Source organism: Myotis brandtii, unplaced genomic scaffold (assembly GCF_000412655.1).
Source record: "Myotis brandtii unplaced genomic scaffold, ASM41265v1 scaffold1031, whole genome shotgun sequence".
NCBI classification, from domain to species: domain Eukaryota; kingdom Metazoa; phylum Chordata; class Mammalia; order Chiroptera; family Vespertilionidae; genus Myotis; species Myotis brandtii.
This window is the reverse complement of record NW_005353465.1, coordinates 656,496-666,890: the sequence shown is the minus strand read 5'-3', so window position 1 is coordinate 666,890 and position 10,395 is coordinate 656,496.

Sequence of the window (10,395 nt, the reverse complement as noted above, 5' to 3'; positions counted from 1 at the left end):
GCCTAATATGCAAAGTGTCCCCTCGGGAGTTCGACAGTCCGGGAGCTCAATCACTCACTCTGACATGTGCTGACCACCAGGGGGTGGTGTGGAATGAAAAAAGGCCAGAAGCCAGCAGCTGGGGAAGGGAGGCGCCGACCAATCGGTGGCTGACAGCCGCTAGGGACCCTACCCATGCACAAACTTCGTGTATGGGGCCTCTAGTATGCATATAAGTTCCCAGGTTAATCACTCCCCAACCTTCACCTTCCCTCTAAAATTCATCAGTCTGTTCCATGCTCTATGTCTCTTGGATCCATTTTGTTCATCAGTATATTTTGTTCATTAAATCAATGGCAAGATTTATTAGAGAGACAAGTGATAGTAAGCTTTCAGAGAGGCAGAGAGAGCAGACAGGCTATAGGATAGCTGCGTGAACTCAGAAAAGGAAGTTACAGAGGCAAGAGGAGAGTCCTCTGCTCTGTTTACTGCTCCCCAGATTGCAAGTCTTGCCAGGACCCTTTGAGTTAGGAGAAAAGAAGGCAAAATTATGTACCCAAGAGAAGGAAGGGCAGGGGCAGGCTCCAAGAAGGACACACACTGTGCTCTTTGCCTAGTTTCCATATATTCTCTTGGGTTCGGGAAAGCCCAATCTTTCTTTTGGACCACCCAACCCCTTTCCTGGCTTTTCCAGGCTGTGTTTGTGTCTTCCCCTATCCACTTCTCTGGATTCTCTGGGGCCTGTGCCCTTCCTCAATCCAATCCTTTCCCCAGACTTTCCCAGGCTAGTGCCCTTCCCTTGTATGGTGACCATTTTGGCTTCTACTGCACATGCCTCACAGTTCTACTTCATCACTTGGCTCTTACTGGACATGCACTATGTAAAAGGAATTCCCCCTTGCTGTTTTCTCCCTCCCCGCCCCTCCATTAATCCAGTAAAATTAAGCCAGTTACCCTTTGGAGTGACTGTAAAGCTATCTTTCCTGCCTGGTCAACTAGGTGGGGTGTTTTGCTGTTTTGGCAGAACAATGCTAATTACTCCCCAGGGTGACTGTTCCATTCATCCCTTCCTCTTTTGTTATTACCTAACTAACTGTATGCTCTAATACTTCACACCATTGTCAGCCTAGAGAGATCTTGGCTTGCATTTGTCAGTTTTCCAAGGAGAGCAATGTTAGCTCTAGAGATCAAGCACGTCAAACTCAAAGGCTAACACGGGAAAAATAAACAAGGTTTAAGTTTATGTGGGCCACAAAAGAACAAAAGCTTCAATTTTCATAGAAATGTAGGTTTATTTCAATAGAGACATGCTAAATACAAAGGGCTGAAATAAATGAGTAATTGTTAACATAAAATAATAGAACATTTTAATAAAAATTAATATTTTTCTTGAACATTAACTTACCAGACACCAAATAACTGCACAAATAAGCTTAAAGCAAATAAACCTATTTTTCTTGTTCTCCAAAAGTGAAATATTTCCTGTTGTGCACACCAAACAGGTCAGCCCAAGACTAATGACCTGGCAATCAGCTGCTAAAATATTTGCTGCTAGTATTAGTGGAGAGAAATGGTGCGCGTGCGTGTAAGGTGCGTAAGGGAAATGAATGTAACATGATGATAGCAATGAGTCATTACAACGTTGTAGTTCGTTATTAATAATTATGTATAACAGTATATTGAAAAAAAAAACAAACAAAAAAAAAACCTCATCTGAGTCTTATATAAAGACTCACAGCAATGTTTGTCTGGATGAGAATCATTACCTCCCCAGCCTGTGAGATCGGCTCAAAGAACAGGCTTATTGGGAGTCTGTGCCATGTTCTATCCTTATGCTATTTCCTTTTTATGACAGAATGACATAAAAGACATAGAGAAACAAAATAACCATTTCAGGGAGAAAAGGATCAATTAAAAAAATAATATTTAATTTAAAAACCCCAAGAGTCACTAGGCCCAAGAGTCTAGATCCACAAATATTTTCTCCTGCCAATCTAATTTAGAAGAGAGAGTTTCACCACTTCCAATTTCCACTGGACCCTGCAGACAAGAGATCAGAGAGGCTGACAGGCTAAAATGCTAACCACCTCTGCCAGCTGTGGTCAGACATCCATAATCGGTCAGCTGCAGAAGCAGTCCAGGAACCAGCAATGTCCCAGCCAGTATTCTCCTAGCTGGCTCGCCAAATAGTGCGGGCGTAAAAAAATATTAATACTCTTCCTCTCGCTTTCTAAGTTCTTCTAGCTGAACTAATAACCAAATAAACAGAGATAGATAACAGGAGAAAATCAAAGTTTAATGCATGTACATGGGGAATTCACATAGGCATAAAATGTTCAAAGACAGTGAAGTAACATTGTGTATGTATAGGATATCAGATTTCAGGAGTGAGAATGGGCGATCTATAGGTAGTGAGGAAGAACAGAACACACAGGGCAGAAAAATCCTTGTGAGGCAATTCATAAACAGGGAGACACAGGGGTATCTGGCTGACAGGTCCTTGTATGAAGCCCTCTTGTTTACCACACTCAATTGAAATGAGTCCAAGTCCTCAGTCTGAATCTTTTGGGATGGGAAAGGAAAAGGGTCAAAGGCCCTTTCCGAGTCTTTTGTTTTGTAATAAACATCTTAAAATCAATATCCCAAAAAGGTAGCTACATCCTTTTTTAACATCATGTTCTGCAAAATAGATGTTTTTTCAATTAAATGGTAATGAGAGAGGGTATTTGGCAAAACAACTATAATAGATAAAAGCTATAGAACTGTCAAGAGGATAGTAAGACCACCTACCACCAAATTTGTGGCTTAAAACCAGCAAAGACCAGCTTAATCCAACTGTTGTGGGAGAAATGAGTAGGTAAGATTTCCCTGACACTAGTGGGCATGGGGTGGCTCTTGCTACAACTTCAGAAAATGAATTTCCTAAGACTCCCACAGGAGGATGAGTTGTGTTTATTGGAATTATATGTCTCAGGTTGCAAAGTACCATGAAAGTACTTCACATAATCCTGAAAGAGGTGTAGCTGGGGGTCCAGCAGAGCCAAAAGCAGGGCCAGTGTTCAGAGCCTCTGTTCCATGTTCAGCCAGGCACAGTTCAGGATCAAGCAGATTTAGTTGATTAATCTATTGTGTGGAGTCCACATGGCCATGAGACACATGGAGGAATGCAGGAGAACACACCCCGTGCAACAGGAGTACCAAGAAAGCAAGAGGACCAAGGGTCAAGGGACAAGAGAGAGGGATCCTTTGTCCAGGAGTTTAAATATTCATGTTTCTCCCACTTACAGTGGCCATGCCTATTGTGGCCCCTGACTTGTTCCCAGGTGTTACTGACAGATAAGCACCTTCCATATCACTCAGACCTTACTGGGCATGTGTCCAAACAGCCTTTGTCAAGTCCCTTCCCCCATTGATCTATGGGGAACAGACTTGGAGAATTACAGCTATCTAGCAAGGCTGTATAAAGGGCATGCCTATATTATCTAGTCTTCCCTTTACTCCCTTTCTGTTACATAATAACCAGATTATGTCAATGGTATCACAACTTGGTGACTAGTTTCACCAAACCATAAACCCTACCCTCATTATGCAATCATTTTAATACATTAGCATACTAAACAACACACCCTGAGCTGCCCTAATCAGTCATGGAAAGCCCATAAAAGAACACAAAATGTCTGACAGAGCTCCTCTGAGAAATCCCCATCCCTTTCCCCAAAAGATCCTAAATATACCCCCTCTTATTAAATACCCAATCCCTGATTAAATGAACCTCAATAAAGGAAGCAATTCTTCTAAAGAGGGCTGTTGTTTCTCTGGAGTACCCATTCTGTCTCATGGCTTCACCAATAAAACTCACTTTCACTTTAAACTCTATGCTGGCTTGTGTTTGAATTCTTTCCTGTGTGAAGTCAAGCACCCACAGTGAATCTCAGACCCTCAGGTCCTTGGACCCACAGCCTTCATTGGTAACTAGAATATTTATGCAAGCATTATTTTACAGGCCCTCCAAGTGGCCCACGGACCATGGAAAACTTGTGGTTCCCCAGAATCAGCTACTACCAAGTGACTATGGATCACGGGACAACTGATCTCATCCCATTTCCAAATCCTACATCCACACCAAGGCCCCTATATAAGCCATCCACAAGAACCTCTCAGAGAGCTCACTTCCCTTTTCTGGTTGCTCCCTTGTGTACAAGCTGTCTGCAAAAAAATATATGTGCCTGATCTTGTACAGAGTTCAGTGCTTATTTCTATGATATGGAGACTCAAGAACCTGGCTTTTAAGATAGGTGTTAACATAGAAAGCATATAAAGAATTTTGTGGTTTATTTGAACCAAACTATCGACATATGCTGGGAAGCAGAACCTCAACAAATTGAGATAATGCTCCAGAGAATGGCAGGTTACATCAGTATTTATACATTGCAATCAAAGGAAAGGGACGTAGATGGGTTACATGAAATTCATTGGTGATCGATTAAGGAGGTGGGATAAAGCAAAGCAGGGAAACCTCTGGGATAGAGTAAAAAGTGAAATGATGGACATATGTTTCTTTTATATAGATGAATACAGGATAGTTTAACATAATTAACAGTTGACAATCAACTTGATAACAATAACAATGAGGGAATGTCCTGGTGCCATTTGTTGTGCCCTGAGAGGTCTGGGGGGAAAAGGAAGTTACAAGTTACCCAGACATCTCACACATATGTTATCTTAGAGGCAAAAAGGTAAATGGGCTCAGTAAAGATCTAAGTTGATCTTTGTCAGGGAAAATACTGGCCTAGGACATAACTACCCACCATAACCAGTTTGTAGTTAAATATTTCATTTTCAGACCATCTTTTGTGGTTTTTTTAGTTCTCTGAGTTTGCAAGACTGCCATGCAGGTCTCTCCTGCACTTGTCAGGTTAGCATGTGGCTCCTTTCATCCACATAGGTAACAGTAAATGATGCCTTATTTGTTGTTAATTGTTAATTAAGACAGTAAGGGAGTGAGAAAGAAGATAAGCTATAGGGCGCGGCTATAGGGTTAAGCCTTGGACTGACCAGTTGGCAAAGCCACAAACAAGTCCCAGCTTAGAGGGCACAGTCCTCTTAGCATAATTAGGCTTGACCTTATGACACTCCCTAGATCTTATCTGGGAAGCTAAGGGGCTGAGGGAGATGTAGCAAGTGCTGCCAAAACAAGTGAAACTCACAAGAACATTGTAACTGGTGATCACTACCTTGTTTACCTCTGACTATAAAATAAAGGCTCAGCTTGCCTCTGGATCTCTCTCTGTGGCCTCAGCCAGGCACAGGAAGATCCACCTAGACCAGTGATTCTCAACCTTCTGGCCCTTTAAATACAGTTCCTCATGTTGTGACCCAACCATAAAATTATTTTTGTTGCTACTTCATAACTGTAATGTTGCTACTCTTTTTTTAAAAATATATATTATTGATTTTTTACAGAGAGGAAGGGAGAGGGAGAGAGAGTTAGAAACATCGATGAGAGAGAAACATCGATTCAGCTGCTTCCTGCACACTCCCTACTAGGGAGGTGCCCGCAACCAAGGTACATGCCCTTGACCGGAATGGAACCCGGGGCCCTTCAGTCTGCAGGCCGATGCTCTATCCACTGAGCCAAACCAGTTAGGCAAATGTTGCTACTCTTATGAATCGTAATGTAAATATCTGATATGCAGGATGGTCTTAGGAGACCCCTGTGAAAGGGTCATTCAACTGCCAAAGGGGTCGTGACCCACAGGTTAAGAACCGCTGACCTAGACCCAGCTTATTCTCTTTGTCTGTCATTTCTTCATCCATTCGCCACCCTCACTCAGGCTTGTGAACCCTTGGCTGAGTTGGCTCGGCCCAATAAGCATTGGAGGGAGGAAGGTGAGAAAACACCTTTCCATCTACACTTACTGCAAACCACAAAGAAACCCAAAGTACATGTGAACTCACTGAATGATTTGTCCCCCAGAAAGTGGCTCCTGGGAAACAGTGTTGAGATGCTTCCAGGCGTGCCACTGTCTAGTCTTCAAGAGGTACTCTTTCATTTTGTACCTGAAACAGTGAAATGCTTGCTCTCTCTGATATCTTAATTTTAATCCGAATTTCTCCCATGGCCTTCCAGCTAATATCTCCCACTAGAGATATGCTAAATAACTGGTGGAATTCTGCTTAAGGTTTGAGTTTTTATAAGAGCAGCCACTTGTCAGAAGGAGCCTTTTCCAAAGAGGTGGGGATATATATACAAAGTAATGACAGTTCATCAAAGATTTACAGGAGTCTCCAGACCAGACTCAGTTCAGCTGGGGTCAGGGGACAGATAGGAACAAAATAATTTAGAAATTTCTTGCTCTTTCTTGGACCCTGGTCATGCCTAACTATCTAATATCTTACCCACCTCCCCATCCCTCCCTTTCCTTGACATAAATGAACCTGAAATCTGGGTTCTCTTAACATGGAATTGTGGACGCTATAAGGCACCCCTCCCCCTCCATCTTCTTGAGCTGGATCTTCTTGGTCAATGAATATTTGCTTACTTCAAACTCTGATGTTTTAAATGTTGTTCTTGTGTGTTTTTTTAAGCATTGGGCACACAAACCTTGTACAGGCAACAAAACTTCTAGGTATGATCTCCATCATAAATCATGAATTATTCATGTGGAGAGCTATATCAAATCCAAAAACAACAATATGAAAGTGCTTTCTACCATGAGTGAATAGATTCAGAGCCCCTAGTGATCCCACTTGCTCTGTGAGGCCTGAATCAGACTAAGAAGGCAACCATGGGGATTGGGAGCAGGCCTTCACTTCACAGAGGGAAAGCTCAACATGCAAATACTGATGAGGCAGCTCTTGGAAAGAAGGAGTCTAATACGATGACCACTTACTGTTAATTGAAGGACTCATTTTAATTGTGGATTTAATACTAGACTGGGGGACAATTTTCTGATGGAACTGAAGGAAGAATTTACCACAGAGAAAGGCAGAACACAGTATGATTTTCTGGATATGTAATCAGTGGAGGACACCAGATGTTGCACCTTGATCCTTGACTTGGGCTAAGAAAAAAATTTAGAGCCAAGGAACTCCAGTACAAGCAAAAGTTTATTTAGGAAGTCACAGGAGGAGAAGAAGTAATCCATGGAAGAAGTGAGCCAGCTAGACTACACAGACTCAGGAAGCAAGTTACAAGAGGCAAACAAGGGCCCTTGGAGCTTAGAAGAAAGAAAGCAAAGATAATGCACCTGAGGGAAGAAAGAGGGAAGGAAAAGTTTGGGCATGCTCTAGAGCAGTGGTTCTCAACCTTGGCTGCACATTAGAATCACCTGGGAATCTTTATATATATATATATTATTGATTTTTTTTTACAGAGTGGAAGGAAGAGAGATAGAGAATTAGAAACCTCAAAGATAGAGAAACCTCAATCAGCTGCCTCCCGCACACCTCCTACTGGGGATGTGCCCACAACCAAGGTATATGCCCTTGACCGGAATCGAACCTGGGACCCTTCAGTCCGCAGGCCAATGCTCTGTCCACTGAGCCAAACAAGTTAGGGTTGGGAATCTTCTTAAAATCCTGATTTCTGGACCTCATCCTCCGGAAATTCTGTTTCTTTGTTACTAATGTTGTGGCCCCACACCATAACTAAGAAACAGAATTTCCAGAGGATGAGGCCCAGAAATCAGGATTTCAAAAAGATTCCCAGGTGATTCTAATGTGCAGCCAAGGTTGAGAACCACTGCTCTAGAGAGAGAGTGTGCACCTGAGGGAAGAAGGGGATAGGGAAAAGTATGGGAGAGAGAGAGAGAGAGAGAGAGACCTGGTCCTTCATCTTGAGGGCATCTATTTCCCAAAGGCATAGATTTTAGGGGAGATCTCAGGGGAGGATCTGGTTCCAAAGCCAGCCATGTCATTGCTTTATCTGGTTTTGCTGCTTTTCTGGGCCTGGAGCTGAAACACATGTGAGGCCTAGATGTTATCTCTAGTTTGAACAAAACTCTCTCTGTGGTCAACAGATCCAAGGCTTTGTTTTTAAGATTATTTGATTCGGGTCAGAACCTCATTGTCCTGGGGGCTTAATACTTAAGGGAATGGTCATGCAAGGGCTTGCATGAGAGTTGTATGATGCTATTTTCTGGCCCCCTTGTACCTCCTCTAAGGGTGTCTCACACATGACTAGCAACATTCCAAGGAATGAAAGTTCAGGGGAGAATCTGAACTGCATGACCAGCGATATGAAAGGTCAAGGCATATAAACTGTATGACCAGTGATCTGCTAGGGGAGGAAAGGTCACCTTGGGGGTGAAGTCCCACTATACAATACTTGTTTACGAAGTTTCCCCCATTGCTAGGCACCCGGGACTGTCTATCCTGGTAACCTTCTGTATCTGGCCTGTAGTTTCTACTCTGGTCATATCTGTCTAACTGCCTACAATATCAGATACACTTAAAGCTGCAAGGGTAAGGAAGAGCTGGGACACTAACATGTGTTTATCTGTGTACTGAGAATGTAGAATTATTGAAGCTTGTTTGGTTTAAAGAATCTTCTGAAAATTAATATTATTCTTCATTGGACATGATTATCTCTGCCTTCAAGCAGATACCCATGTTAGTACCTCCATTTTAAGGTTAATCTGCCTGGGTTAGTCTTCTGGTAACAGAGTAAGCATCTAGACAGGCATGAGCAGAGCAGGAACCAAAGTCCTGAGTGGAAATTCCTGGGTGCCTAACAAGGAACAAAACTAGAGAAAACAAGTATTATAGGCTTGCATCATACTCCCAAGGTGACCTTTCCTCCCTAGCATGTCACTAGTCATGCAGTTTAGACCCTTTGACCTTTTATATCATTAATCATGCAATTTAGATCCCCCTTTTAAGAGGAACAAGGGGGCAGAGAATAGAATCATACAACTCCCATACAAGCCCTTGCATGACCATTCCCTGAAGCATTAAACCCCCAGAAAAAATGAGGTTCTGACCCGCATAAAATAATCTTATGAACAAAGCCTTGGATCTGTTGACCACAGAGAGCGTTTTGGTTAGACTAGAGATAACAGCTAGGCCTCAGTTGAGTTTCAGCTCCAGGCCCAGAAAAGCAGCAAAACCAGATGAAGAAATGACATGGCTGACTTTGGGACCAGATTTAATTACTAATGATCTCCTACCCTAGCACTAATCAATCAGCAGAGATCACAACCCTGAATGGACACACTTTTGGAAGCTGATGCATATTCTATCGAGATCCATCCCTGAGACCTCCCCTAAAATCCCCACCTTTAGAAAACAAATAAAAGCCCTTAAGATGAAGAACCCAGCAGGTGCTCTCCCTCACTTGAGTACACCCACACCTTTCTGCACCTTTTGTCCCCAGGCACACTCTCTCTAGCATGCCTGTGCCTTTCCCCATCTTCCCTCTGGTGCGTTATCTTTGCTTTCTTTCTCCTAAACTCCAAAAGCCATTCTTTTGCCTCTGTAATTTGTTTCTTAAGTCAAGCAGTTCAGCAGGCTCACTTCTTCTAACTTTTGCTTGTATTTGAGTTCTTGGCTCTAAATTCTTTCTTAGCCAAACCAGATGTAATTACTAATGATGCCCTACCTCCTAGCACTAATCAATCAGTAGAGATCACAACCTTGAAAGGATTGGGGTGTAATTCTGCCATGTTAATCAGAAGGGACTAGATCAGTGATGGTGAACCTTTTGAGCTCGGTGTGTCAGCATTTTGAAAAACCCTAACTTAACTCTGGTGCCATGTCACATATAGAAATTTTTTGATATTTGCAACCATAGTTAAACAAAGATTTATATTTTTGATATTTATTTTATATATTTAAATGCCATTTAACAAAAATCAACCAAAAAATGAGTTCGTGTCATAGGTTCGCCATAACTGGACTAGATAGTACTCCTTTTTTTGTGGGGTAGCAATAAGTCTCCCCACAGAACAGAGACCTCTGATTTATCGCCTGATGACTGTTTCTCTTGTTGTGCCTGACCCCTCCAGGAGAGGACTCCACCTTCTCCCAGTCTCCACCTATTCAGACCACTTTCTTTCCCATTGGCACCCTGGCTGTGCAAGTCTGAACCTGGACCATCTGTTGTCACCTATCACTTTATTCCACAGATGGAGGTCCCAGCGGTCTCATGACCCAGGTGAAAGATTACATGAGTGGAGCCATATTAAAATAGAGCCTAAGGGAGAAACCAAGATGGCGGCATAGGTAAACACCTGAAATTGCTGCCTCGCACAACCACTTCAAAAATACAACTAAAAGGAGTGCAACTCTAGTCAGGGCCACCTGAACAAGCGCCCAGGAACAGCCTCAGCGCCAAGGACTACAACTCCCAGCATGCTGTGAACTTGATGGCCGAGGTGCAGGGGCGGAGCCCGGCCCTGTGGCTACCGGCTCGAT